This window comes from Phoenix dactylifera, chromosome 15, assembly GCF_009389715.1.
Source record: "Phoenix dactylifera cultivar Barhee BC4 chromosome 15, palm_55x_up_171113_PBpolish2nd_filt_p, whole genome shotgun sequence".
NCBI lineage: Eukaryota > Viridiplantae > Streptophyta > Magnoliopsida > Arecales > Arecaceae > Phoenix > Phoenix dactylifera.
The window spans coordinates 3,439,915-3,447,837 of NC_052406.1; positions in this window are offsets into that span (position 1 = coordinate 3,439,915).

A 7,923-nucleotide genomic window follows, 5' to 3' on the forward strand; every position below is an offset into this window, starting at 1 on the left:
ATACCTACTAATGCAATAAGGATGCATGAATTAATATACTCCATGAAAGGAGAAACGTCTGGGATACCAAAATGGGTTCTAATTGTGAAAGAGATTTCCCCAAAGCAAGCCCTCCGAATTGACCTTAATCCCCTCGACACCACCCTTCTTTTGTTCTCTTGTGGATCGAAATATACTAAAGGGAGTGCAGCAAAAATTTAAGTGCAAAAAATCCCAACTTTCGTGAGAGAAAGAGAGAGGAGGCTTTGATGAGCAACTGGGAGCCCATGCGTGACGGATGCGCGGCGTCAACTTCGCGGCAGCAGGTTGACAGCGACCGGCGACGGCGACCTGCTCTCGGTTATTCTATTCACGAGACGGCGATGTTTTATCTCATTATTACGACTCTTGGTGGAGTTCGGATCGTCTTCAGTTTGACCAGAAGCGTGCGTGGCTGCCTTTAAATAATATTACTGGATTATTAAAAAAAGAAATTAAAATATTACTATCTATTATTTTAATTTATATAAATTAAAATATTACTGAGAGATTGTCTAAAATGATATTATCTGCTGACTAAGTAATTTTTAAATTCATTATTACAATATATTATTAAAAATGTTTAAAGTAATATTATTTGTTGCTGGAAATTGGACCGGGGGCGGTCGTTGGCTGAGGAGGGGGAGCTCCGGTGGGCTTAGGAGGGTGGCGATCCGTCGGCGAGCGGCGTCCTCCGTAGATGTGCCTGCAAAAAAGTCGGTGGCCGGGTCTTTTGGCGCCGGCCCTCCGATGCTTAAGTCGGAGAGGGGGCTTTGTTTTTTAAAGATGAGAGGAGGAAGATATTGTTTTTCTCCGAGTTTTCTGAGTTCTACCTCCCTCGGGAAGGAAGGGTCCCATTTTTATAGGGGGGTCGGATTACCTGTGATGTGATAGGGCGATGCCGTCGTACGACTCAGCACGTTGCTTGAGTTGGCGCGCGATCAGGTGAATCATTGCATTGATGTTGGAGGTGAGGCCGAGATCAGAGAGTTGTCACGGCCGACCGGACCCTGCTGAGCCGCTTTGCCGTGGAGAGATGAGGATCCGTAGGTAATAGGAGCCATGCGCATTAATTGTTGAGTGAGTCGGAGATATGCATTAATTGTTGAGTGAGCCGGAGATATGCCTTAATTGTTGAGTGAGCCGGAGATATGCCTTAATTGTTGAGTGAGCCGGAGATATGCATTAATTATTGAGTGAACCGTGGGTTTGCAGAGATCACGCGTATTAAATGCTGGAGGCGGTGGTAGGGTATGGCTTCCGACCAGACTTCGGAAGGGTACAACCGCAGTAGGTGGACAGTGAGGACGGACTTTTAAGGTCAGGAGCTCTCCGGGTCGGAAGTTCCGAGGTCGGACGGTCGGAAGTTCCGAGGTCGGACGCCGACCTCGGCCGTCTAAGGTCGGCCGTCATGCGGTCTTCTGGTGACGAGGTTCCCATGTACTAGGGGGGAACTGCATTTCCCCAACATTATTAATCTTTCTTTATTGTATCACTTCAATACTTCATATTTATGTACTAATTGTTTCAGCTGATAAAAATCTCTTTTATCGATATATGAAAGCTAAGTTGCTTATTAAAATGCCCAGATTCAACTCTGACGTGAACCCAAGACTCGTCCAACCTTCATCGGATTTCAACTCTCAGTTTTATCACGGCTAACCGGACCATCGAATCCACCCACAGAGTTAGAGAGGCACGGAACGGAAGCTTCCAGTCTTCCACAAGCTGCCGTTCGAGTCAGCTGAGTTAACTCAGTTACCTCCTGCAGTTCTTGAGATGCGTGCTATTTTTCTCAGCCGTCGTTATCGTTGGGGCCCACTCTGATGCATCACGGCCATATTGGTGGTCCGCATCCAATCATGTGACCCGCGGCGGTGGACCCCGCCGGCCTCCAAAAAAGCGGAGCCGATTTGGCCGGTTAGATGGCGACCCGGCCACTTCCCTCGCCACTCCACCTGTTCCACTATTTTCCTACGGAAACATACGTAAACTATTTTCTATATGTTGAAGTCTATTTGCCGTCCGTTTGAACGGGAGACGAGATCCGATCCGTTTCCGCATGGACATTTCTATGCGGTCGTATGGCGATACTTTTCGCCGGATGTTGCGTGCCGTCAAGCGCCTCATCCTTTCGCTCAGCGCCCTTTTTGACCCAATTTTCATCCTGGAGACCGTGAGACCGTGGGATGTCGATGTCAAGGCCATTTAATAGATCTACGGCCGAGGGGGTGACGGCGGGTGGGAGCGAAGGAAATTGCGGGTGGGGAATATCAATCGCGGAATGGGAATGGGAGGGACGGCGGGGGCCAGAGTTGGCGCCAAAAAAGTATCCGACGGCTCTCGTCGGCTGACGGCGCGCTGATGCAGGTCTTCGGAGCGGGCGCCATTGGCCCAACGTGATCGGATGAATTAGGGGAAACACGCATACATCGGATCCGTCCTGGACTTCTTCTTGGTGGGAGTCTAGCACGTGACGGTATGCAAGGGGAAGGTAGTGCCCCCGGAGGCGGCTAATGTCGGAAGAGACGAGGCTAGGTGTCAGAAGAAGCATTATTGAATGCCTTGAATGGGAAGGACCAACGTTGCAGACTTGCGCGACTTGACCTCAATATGATCAATAGGATTGTGAAAAAACTGATATCTTTTCCCAAATTAATGTTTGTTGGAATATAACAAAGCTGGCCGAAACATAAAATTATGGTTCATTTGAGATTGCTCACATATATTGAAAGATGTATATAGCAGTAGATTGAGTCGCTTTCTTCATTGCTTATTATTTTGGAGAGATCCTTTGAACACAATTTGATGCTACCTCTCCACCCTTGCGCTATCTTCTTCCTCTTGACTTTGCTGGTTGTACTCACGCTAAAATTGTATGAACAGTCGTTGTACAAAAAAAAAAAAACATGATATCCTCTTGCATTGTAGTTGATTCGTATCTTAATATTTATTAGGTAGGAGAGAGAAATCTCTTTCCTCTCCATAAATTTATCAATTTTTTAAGAATAATCAGATAAAATAGTACCTGTTGTGGTTCAAATTTGGCCCGAAGGTGACCACGCCGGTGGAGCCAAGAGAGCCACCGGTGTTGGAAAGGAGAAGACGGGAGCTACCTCCTGCGCGACGGCCGCGGACCTGCCTCCGACGATCAAGTTAGAGTGGATAAATTTGGTTCAGCCAAAAAGGTCCTTTAGGAATTATCTAACCGAGCTATTTATAGCCTCGGTGGAGTGACCCAAGTGACGGAGGTATTATTAGTCCCCATCATGAGGGGGCATGGCTTTGAGCCGGATGGCCCGCAGCTCAGGTTGGCTGGTGACGTGTGATACAGCTATTTTCTGAGAACGGCAGGCGTTGACAGTCACAGCAGGGTATGGCTGGAGTAGGCAAGGTGTCGTCTGACTGCTATTGGCCGATTATGGAGACAGGACACGACAGTGTGGTAGAGTACGACCACGTAGGTGGGCGTAGGCCCGCATAAGGGTGCGGTCGTTGACAAGGCTAAGCTCGTTAAGTAGTCGTGTCATACATTTGACGAGGTCGGCTTGGCGGATACTTGGAATAGCCCGGTTTTCCGGGCACCGAGGTGTGCTCGGAGGTGCCCCGTAAGCTCGAGGGTCGGAGCGTATTGCTGGAGGTTTGGGATCCCGAACTTAGTCGGGGGAGTCGGTGAATGTCTGGAGTTGGTGAAGCTTTCGGCGGAGTTCCAAGGATGAGCTGGCCTTGGGCCGAGGTGAAAATTCATCCGATCGTTGTTAATGTTTACTAGGCCGAAACTGGGCGGCCTTTTAGTTGTAGGCTGGATGGTCCTTTTTTTTCTCTATCAGTACCCTTGCTATGCCATCGGAAAGTTATGTAATTCTGGATTCAGGAGTAAGATTTTAAAACTTGTATACACCCTCCAAATAAGAACCTTCTAAATAGATATAAGTGGAACAAATATCGGCAGTAGTTAAAAAGGAAAAGATTAATCATGTCATTCTAGATTTTAAGAGTAAGATTTTGCAATTTGTACCTTGCGTATTAAGAAACTTCTAAATAGATATAAGGGAAAAATATGGACATTGGTTCAAAAAGAAAAGATTTGCCATTTCTTAACTATTTCTTGACTAACCATGATTTTTCTTAACCGAAATCAATCAAAAATCCCCATCTCTGTATCTCTCCAATGATTTTAAGCTAGCAAGATAAATAGATGGTGTTACGGGGGAAATAAGCCGCCATGCCCCACGTGACCGGCACGCGCACCCAGGAAGACTACGGCTGCCCTTTGATCCAGCAATCCGACCCCGAGTCGGACATCCTCGGCTCCGCAGCCCGACCCCGAGTCGGCTGCCCTTTGATCCAGCAATCCGACCCCGAGTCGGACATCCTCGGCTCCGCAGCCCGACCCCGAGTCGGCTGCCCTTTGATCCAGCAATCCGACCCCAAGTCGGATATCCTCGGCTCCGCAGCCCGACCCCGAGTCGGCTGCCCCTTGATCCAGCGCTCCGACCCCGAGTCGGAGATCTCTTGATAACGACAGGCTATTCCCCAGAGGCACGCCGCGGCCTCCTGCTCCACTACTCCCTGCAACGGCTGTATCCGATGCTGCTCCACGATCTCCTGCATCAGCCGTACAAAGCGGAGCCCCACTATGCCCTGACGTGGCCGTACCCGGTGCTGCTCCACGACGCCCTGTAACGGCCATGTCAGTGGCCACACCATCGTGCCCCACGATAACGAACCCCCCTGAGAGACCCCCCAGCCAGGTATATATGCGGCTGGGGGGAGAAAGGGGGGGGTGAGCAATATCTCCCAGAGCACTCTCTTACTTGCGATTATCACCTCTCCTCCTCCTCCAATCTCCTCTGACTTGACCGTCGGAGGGCCATCACCACCCTGGTGGTGGTGCAAGGCTTGTTTGCAGGTTTCTTGGCGGAAGGTGGAGCGCAACCAACACCAACCAAGACAACTCAGACGGAACCCCGTTCACACCGCAGTGCCAATCGTTCTCGGTTTGGACCACCAGCAACAGTTGGCGCTAGAGGAAGGGCCGAATCTTAGAACGATCGTAATGGCACGGCGAGGTGGTCGTGGAGCTTCCAATGCTTCCGGTCGCGGGAGCCTCTCGCGCCTCCGGCCGAGAGGCTGCTGCGTCCCCAACGCACTCTCAGCAGCATTCCACCGCCCCTTCTCCCATTCAGACGGTCGAAGCTGCTCAGTTCGACCAGCTAGCCCAGCAGGTTCGCACCCTCGCGGAGGCAGTGCAGAATCTGCAGGGTGTGATCTCTCGGGTGCCGCAACGGGCTCAGGAGCCGCTGCCCCCCGAGCACTCGCCTCTTCCTCACAACCTGCGCTCCTTCCTCTCCCATGGAGAGGAGCGCCGGCGCGAGGAGGATTCTCGAGTGCGGTCCATTCTGCCAGGACCTTCTCATCGGAGCTGTGCGGGGTACGAGAGGCGGACCCGGGCGCGTTCTCAGACACCCCAGTCCTCGAGGGGCCCGCACTCCAGTCGGTCCCCCTCGCGCCGCTCCTTGTCCCCCACCCACCGGTCGCGCTCCCTGGACCGGCGGGTGGACGATCTCCACAGACAACTCCAGGTCCTGAAGGGCCACTCCAAAGATCCCTTCGCTGACTTGGAGATCTCCTCCCAGCCGGCGCTTGCCTCGAGGATCCTGCGGACCCCGAACCCGCCGGGGTTCAAAATGCCGGCGATCGAACCCTACGACGGGGCGGCGGACCCGCGGGACCACGTGGAGAGTTTCAGGACTCTTATGCTCCTCCATGGAGCATCGGATCCGCTCCTCTGCAAGGCCTTCCCGGCGACCCTCCGTGGCCCGGCAAGGGCATGGTTCGCCGGCCTGGAGGCTAACTCCATCCAGTCCTTCGACCAGTTCACCCGCTTCTTCATCAGCCATTTCGCCGTCAGTAGCAGGCGGCGACTGGTCTCCGACTCCCTCTTTGATGTCCGGCAAAACGAGGGAGAAAGCCTGCGGGATTATCTCACCCGCTTCAACAAGGCTACACTGGAGGTCCGGAACCTGAGCCAGGAAGTGGCTCTCTCAGCCCTGAAGCGTGGCTTCCGGAAGGGCAGACTCACCTTCTCCCTGGACAAACGCCTGCCGCGGAGCTTCCCGGAGCTGTTATCTCGGGCAAACCAGTATGCAGACGCCGAGGAGGCAGCCTCCCACCGGAACAAGGAGGCCGCCGAGGCCCCTCTAAAGCCCGGGAAGAAAAGGCGAAAAGAGGCACCCCAGAGGAGGAGCCCGACGCCTCAACGTCGGCGCAGAAGCCCGTCACCAGCAAGGAACCACGGCGCCACACGCCCTCGTTCTCCGCACCGACGCTTCAACCGGTACACCCCACTCCTGGCCCCCCGGGCCCAGATCCTCATGGAGGTCAAGGGGCGGGAGGACCTCCCGGTCCCGAGGCAGATGAAGAAGATCCCTGGGAGGAGGCCTTCTCGGGCGTACTGTGAGTACCACCGAGACCACGGCCACGATACCGAAGACTGCTTCCAGCTTCGGGACGAGATCGAGGCTCTCATTCGCCGAGGGCGTCTCGGTCGATATGTAAACGACCGACGTCCCTCGGCAGACCCGCGTCCGGCCGACCCGGCCCCTCAGGAGCCTCGGGAGCAGAATCGACCCGTTGCGGGAGTGATCCACACCATCACTGGGGGCTGCTCTCGGCCCGTGAGGAACGCAGGGGGCTCGGCGGAAGCATCAGGAGTGGCCGTCGCGAAGAGGCAGCGGGTCGGAAATGTAATCGCTTTTTGTGATGAAGATGTAAAGGGGGTTCAGACTCCCCACGATGACGCCATGGTGATCTCTCTCACTATGGCGAACTATGATGTAAGGCGTGTTCTTGTGGATAGTGGAAGCTCAGCTGATATTTTGTATTACGAGGCCTTCCAAAAGATGAGCTTGTCCCGACAATTGTTGCACAAAACATCCACCCCCCTCATAGGATTCACTGGAGACGCTATCTCGGCCGAAGGTGTCATTGAGCTGCCTGTGACTGCGGGCGTTGCACCCGCAGAAGCCACGGTGCGACTCGGGTTCTTGGTCGTCCGTGTCCCCTCGGCCTACAACGCTATCCTCGGACGACCCGGACTGAACGCCCTTCGCGCGGTGGTTTCTACCTACCATTTGCTCATGCGGTTCCCCACGGCGGCCGGGATTGGAGAGGCCCGAGGTGACCAACCAACCGCACGGCAGTGTCTCCTAGCAACTCTCAAAGGGAAGAAGCCCATGGAGGCCCTAAGCGTCGAGTCCCTTGACGCCAGAGACGAAGTGGCCTTGCGGCACGGGGAGCCGGCCGAGGGCGTAATCGAAGTTCCCCTCGAAGAAGGCCGCCCGGACCGCACGGTCCGGGTCGGTGCCAACCTCGACTTGGAAGCTCGGCTCCGGTTAGTGGAATTCCTCCGAGCCAATGCTGATGTGTTTGCCTGGTCGGCGGCCGATGTACCTGGGATCGACCCGGAGGTCATTTCTCACGCCCTCAACGTCGACCCGACCCACCGACCAGTAAAGCAAAAGAAGAGACACTGTGCCCCGGATCGGATCCGGGTGGTCGACCAGGAGGTAGACAAACTCTTGGAGGCAGGTTTCATAAGGGAAGTGAGCTACCCCGAGTGGCTGGCAAACGTCGTACTTGTCCGGAAGGCGAGCGGGAAGTGGAGGATGTGCGTCGACTACACCGACCTGAACAAGGCGTGCCCCAAGGATAGCTTTCCGCTTCCGCGAATAGACCAACTGGTCGACGCGACTTCCGGATATCAGCTGCTGTCTTTCATGGACGCCTTCTCCGGCTACAACCAAATAATGATGGCTCCACAGGACGAGGAGAAAACGGCCTTCATAACAGACAGGGGGCTGTACTGTTACAAGGTAATGCCCTTCGGTCTGAAGAACGCTG